This window comes from Hipposideros armiger, unplaced genomic scaffold, assembly GCF_001890085.2.
Source record: "Hipposideros armiger isolate ML-2016 unplaced genomic scaffold, ASM189008v1 scaffold_274, whole genome shotgun sequence".
Taxonomy (NCBI): Eukaryota; Metazoa; Chordata; class Mammalia; order Chiroptera; family Hipposideridae; genus Hipposideros; species Hipposideros armiger.
Window position 1 is genome coordinate 2,060,618 of NW_017731624.1, and position 6,658 is coordinate 2,067,275.

Sequence of the window (6,658 nt, forward strand, 5' to 3'; positions counted from 1 at the left end):
GTTGTATATTGAACGTCACTTTAGTATTAGTTTGAACAGCATAGCTCTAACAGTTTTCTAAAAGTTCCAGTTAGTGAGGCTTAGAATATTTTCTCCCCAGGTAAAAACTCTCTGTAAGGCCCAGATTTTTCATTTCACTGTGGCTATTTGGAAATGGCCTCATAGGCATTCTTCTGCTGAGCTGGAATGTCGGCCAGGTCTGTACCTCTGGTGTTCCCAGTCCACATCTCAAATGTTCTCCTATAAGAAACCTATTCTCTTTGGGGAGGGAAAAGGAAACTAAAATTGTTTACACTAGAATATATTTTCACATGCTCCCATGTCATGGTCTAAGTGAGACCTCCCTGGCCACTCTAAAATTGCTCCCTACTGATGATCCATCTCTCTTTCTCTCTCATTTCATTTTTCTCCTTTGCACTTAACCACTATCTTAAAAAAAAAAAAAAAGGTGTCCACCTTCCCACCCCTGAGTGTAAGTTCCATAAGGGTAGATATTCATGTCTGTTTAATTCACAGCTTTATTCCCCAGTGTGTACAACAGTATCTGGCACATGAGAGACACTCCTTTAGTATCTTTTGAATGAATAAATTAATTTATATATTGAATTGGTATAGTTCTCCAAAGCTGCCCCATTAGCTTCTATACGCTTATTAACATGATGCTGCTATTATTGAAAATTTGTCTACTAGTGATTGCCTGCCTCCCTTAAAATTCATGATGTAAGCTCTAAATGGCAAGTACTTTGATTGAAAAATTTTAGGACATAAAACAGCAGTAGGCACTTTCTGAAATGAATGAAAGAATAGATGAATATATGAAATCATTTTGGGAAATCCTCTTTCAGATCTGCATTCAGAACCAGCCTATGGCCTGGATATGCAAATAAGGTTGATAATTTCTTACCCATATGTTGCTTTTGACCAAAATTTGCTGGGCTTAGTGAGTTTTTACTAGAGCAAAATAATGCTCACATTGTAATTTTGCTTACGGGTAATCTTCCATAGATCTTATTACGGACAATGAAAGATGGAAAATGTAAAAAAAAAAAAAAAAAGACCCAAATCCTATCAGGTGACAGTTTCATATAATTTGACTTCAGTTTAATATCTAGGGGCATATTTGGGTGATGAGCATTTGGCAAGCTGCCTTCCATTTTGCTGTGTGTGTAGCTGAGCTTCTAGTCTTTGCCAACCCTGGGGAAGTGTACAAACATGAAATATTAGGAATCCTTAATGATGTCTCCTGGGTTTATTCTGCTTGAAGTCTGACTGCCGAAAATACCCCTGCTTCTAACATTAATGGCCTTTTATTTTTAACTAACATATCAGGAATGTAAAGGAAATGTAAACTGCTTTGGATGTCTAACCAACATGATTCATTTATTTTCCGCTCACTGCTGATAGCAGCCCATTTATATTTCATGGTTTCTGAATTCAAAGTACTATAATATCCAGATGTGGTTGACTGCTTTCAGGAGCAGATGATAAACAGCATTGTCCCTTGAAGTTAGATAGCAATGCTGAAGAACAGTCCATTCAGCAGCAAATCAAAAGATTTATATTAAGTAGGAAAGTCATATTAATCTTGCCTAAGTATCCCTGGTGTCAGGAACTTATTTGTAGGGAAAGTGGAGAGCGTTCTGTGAAGGAAGTCGCTTACACTATGGCCTGGAAGGAAAGTGGTATCAAAACAAGGAGAGAGACTTGATATATAATTTAGAACTAACTTTTGAAAACACTGCATAATGTGTTTTCTATCACAGCTCACAACTCCACTACAGTTTAGCCAATCAAAAGGTAGTTATGCAATTTTGGAATGTTTCGTGATCAAAGAATGAAGACTTTGTTAAAGACACAAAGGTTCAATTTATAATAGGATTATTTCTATGAGTTTCCTAGGAGGTGATGCTTATAAAATGCCATGGTGATGAAGCGTTCATACTACCACTTGGTTCTCTGCTACTGAAGATAATTTCCTAACATTGCTGCTCAAGGTTGTTGAGGATCTGAGGGTATTACAGCGTCATAATCTAACTCATGTGTGAGTGTTTTGAGCAGACAAGGAATTCTGTATAAATTAAAGGTATGGCATTTTTCTCACTTTTGTCTTAGTACATATTATATCTATGAGAAGAGTGCTGTTTATCATTTTCTTGCAGTGTAATTTTAAGCCTGAAAAGAATATTTGGTCTTCAATCTTGGCAAACAGACCTATCAAGTAGATGATAGGGGTGCTGATGAGATAAGAAACTCTGCTTGCTGAATGAAGGGTATCTAATGGTCTTCTTTATCATCATCTTGATATATTTAAATTCACCTTTTCTAAAAATAATGAATTAACTGTGCTTGGTTCAACTGAAATTCAAGCAGTGACTAACAAAAATACAGAGGCAAAGTTTACAAAGTAAAGAAAAAAAACAACCTCACAATTTCTTATATTGTAACTCAAAAGTCAATTTCAAAATGATGCTCCTTGGATCATTACCTCTTTTTTCTTGGCTATTAAGCACTTCTAAGATATCTCTCTAGTTCAAGTTATCTTGATTAATCTTCCTTTTATAAAATAAAGTTCTATAGATTGTCCCACACAATTAATCAATTAACTTGATACTGCTTTATTTTGTTTGCTGCTACATGTATGTTGGCTTATCTTTTGAATACAACTTTATGATCCTTGAAAGCACTATATAAACAGAATTTCTCAGAGATTTAAGGAGGCTAATAAGTGTTAAACAGAAAATGATTCAGAGACTAATAAGTGTGAGAAATACTGAGTATTATACGTATATTGCTACTTCTTGATTTTTCAGTTTCAGAAATTACCTATTGACGTACACGGTGTTTTCATGCCCCCACCACTTCCTCCATAGGGGTTAAGCCCCTTCTTCACTGCAGGGTTTCTCCAAGCCTCTGGTGCAATGGTTAGAAGATGTGGCTCTGGAATCAGGCTGCTTCAGCTCAGATTTCAACTCTATTAAGAGCTGTGTGACCTTTCACTTTGGATCAATGCTTAACCTTTATGTGCATTTGTTCCTAGACCGTAAAGTGTGTTGCTTCATATAGTTTTTATGAAGCATTAATGAACTCACAAAGCAATAACCCCAACAAGTCTGCCACCCACCTGGCACTGTACATAGTTATTAGAACATTATTAAACATATTCCCTATGTTACACTATACACCCCATGACTATTTTTTTAATTATAGTCGACATTCATTGTTATTTTATATTAGTTTCAGGTGTATAGCATAGTGGTTAGACATTTATGTAATTTATGAAGTGATACCCCCAATAAGTCTAATACTTATCTGATGCTATACATTGTTTTTGCAGTACTGTTGACTCTATCCCCCACAGTGTACTTTACATCCCTGTGACACTCCTGCAACTATCAATTTTTACTTCTTAATCCCTTCACTTTCCTCACCCAGCCCCCCAAACGCCCTCCCATCTAGTAACCATCAGTTTGTTCTCTGTATCTATGGGTCTGTTTCTGTTCTGCTTGTTTATTTTGTTCTTTAGATTCCACATATAAGTGAGATCATATGGTATTTGTCTTTCTTAGTCTGACTTATTTCTCTAAGCATAATACCCTCTAGGTCCATCCATGTTGTCGCAAATGGTAAATTTTTATTCTTTTTTATGGCAGAGTAATATTCCATTTATATATGTATCACAATTTCTTTATCCAGTCGTCTATAGATAGGCATTTTGGTTGTTTCCATATCTCGGCTATTGTGAATATTGCTGCAGTGAACATAGGGGTTCATATATCTTTCTGAATTAGTGTTTTGGATTTCTTTGGATAAATACCCAGGAATGAAAGCCTTTGCTTTTGGTGTCAAACACAAAAAATCATTGCCAAGATCAATGTTAAGGAGCTTACCCCTATGTTTTTATCTAGGAGTTTTATGGTTTCAGGTCCTGTGTTCAAGCCTCTACTCCATTTAGAGTTAATTTTTTGTGTATGATGTAAGATAGGAGTCCAGTTTTATTGTTTTGCATGTGGCTGTCCAGTATTCCTAACACTAATTATTGAAGAGACTATTCTTTCACCATTGAGTATTCTTGGCTCTTTCGTTGAAAATTAATTGACTATATATGCATGAGTTTATTTCTGGGCTCTCTATTTTGTTCCATTATCCACATGTATGTTTTATGCCAATACCATACTGTTTTGATAACTCTAGCTTTGTAATATAGTTTGAAGTCAGGAAGTATGATGCTTTCAGATCTGTTTTTCTTTCTCAAGATTGCTTTTGCTGTTTTGGGTCTTTTGTCATTGACGTTTTAAAGTGCTCTGGTCAGCTGTCTTGTAGAATGTCCCTTTCACCTAATTATTTTCTTCACCATGTTGATTAACTTGTTCCTGTAGTCTCTCTTAGAAACTAGTAGTTAGGCCCAGAGGTTGTTTTTGTTTTTGTTTTTGTTCCCGTTCCCCACTCTCCCCTCAGTCATTCTTTATTGCCTCTTAAAGGATCAAATATCATAATCAGATATTAAGTAGATTTATTGGTACCCAGGTAGTTTAATGTACTTATATATACATTTTACATCAGAATCAAAATTTAAATCCCAGTTTTTCCATGTAAATGTCTTGATGAAATCCCATTAAAAGGTTGCTATTGGCTGGCCGAGTGGCTCAGTTGGTTAAGAGCTCACTCAGGAGTGCGAGCTCTGAGCAACAGTGGTTCAATTCCTGGCCTGAGCCGAGCTGCTGCTGAGCTGCCAACAGGTGGCAGGATGGCTCAGCTTAAAAAAAAAAGAAAAAAAAAAGGTTGCTATTTTCCAGGGATTAAAAAAATAATAATAAAGATCTTGATTCACTTCAAGTATTTTTTTGAGTATCTATTCTGGGCCAGGTGTTAATGATAAGGAAGTTATCCTGCTTTCATGGATTTTACAATGTGGAATCTAAGAATGATAAAAATACTTGACTCTTTCCTTTGCTGTCTCTTCTGTTTTTGCAACTTGATTTTATAAAATATTTCTGGTGAGAAAATTCAGCTTACATCTTTAATTCAAAGAATCATCTATCTTCATACATAAAAGAAAAATGTTGTCATCGTCTATGGTATGTCCTAGACTTACAGCACCCAAGAGTTCCAAGGTTGGGAAAGAAATTTCCAGGAAGAAACTCAGATCTAATTTCAGTCTCCTGAAATTTCATTTCTTTGGTATCAGATGAATCCAGCATCTATCTGGAAATGAAGTTGAGCTACAGAAATCTATCAATTACCTAGCATTGTCTCTTTATGATCCCATCAGCCTTTAACCATTCCTACTAAGAATGTCCAAATCTGAGCCCACTTATTATTTAGGGGGTCTGCAGCAGATGTTATAAAACTTTCACAGTGCTATTCCTGGGCTGGCACACAAGGTACTGAAGACCCAAGGCTTTCCTTCCTCAATGGATTCCATATTCAACCAGTCCACCACCAATTGGAGAGAGAGCCTAGGTCCAGAGTTTTGATGAGATACAGGTCAAGCATTTTGACAAAAGAGATTGATAGGTGATGATCTGTATTTCATAGCACTTCCCATTCTGAAACATATATCAGATTGCTCCTGATAAGTGATGATAAGTTTGATTACTTAGTTAAGGTGATCAAATTATAAAGGTATATTTTTCCATTTGCAAATTTTAAATCATAGTGGAATACATTAGAATTCCATTGCCCCACTGTCTCCATTCTGTTAGTCATCAGTTTGGTTTCTGTTTCTATGAGTCTGTTTTTGTTTTGTTTTGTTTGTTGCTTTTTATTAGAGTCCACATGTAAGTGAAACCATATATTTGTCTTTCTCTGCCTGACTTACTTCATTTAGCATAGATCTATCCATTGTCGCAAATGGCAAGATTTCATTCTTTTTTATTGCTGAGTAATATTTGTGTGTGTGTATATATATTTACATCTCTTTATCCATTCACTATGGTTGGACACCCAAGTTGCTTCCATACCTTGACTATTGTAAATAATGCTGCAATGAACATAGAGGTGCATATATCTTATTGAATCAGTATTTTCATTTTCTTTGTATAAATACCCAGAAGTGAGATTGTTGGATTGAATGGTAGATCTATTTTTAGATTTTTGAGGAATCTTCACACTGTTTTCCATAGTGGTTGTACTAATTTGCAGCCCCATCAATAGTGTGTAAGGGTTCTGTTTTCTCCAAATCCTCACCAACACTTAATATTTGTTGTCTTTTTGATAATAACCATTCTGACTAGTGGAAGCTGGTATCTCATTGTCATTTTGATTTGCATTTTTCTGATGATTAGTGATGTTGAGCATCTTTTTATATGTCTGTTAACTATTTGTATGCTTTCTTTGGAGAAATGTCTCTTTAGGTCCTCTGCTCATTTATTTATTTATTTTTTTAAAGATTTTTATTGGGGAATTGGGGGGTGGGAACAGCACTGGGGAACTGGGGGAAGAAGAACAGACAAGTTGCTGTCATTTTGTTCTTCAGTCTAGTTGTGGAGGACGTTGCTTCACTGGCCCAAGTTGGCACCATCTTTGCACTCTTCCCGGGCAAGGCAGATCAGTCGCCGGCTTCTGGACTGCCGCTCACTGCGGCTGCTGGCCGCTCACGCTGGTTGCTGGCCACACACGGTAGCCCATGGCAACCCACTGCCACAGGGGCTGCAGCCTA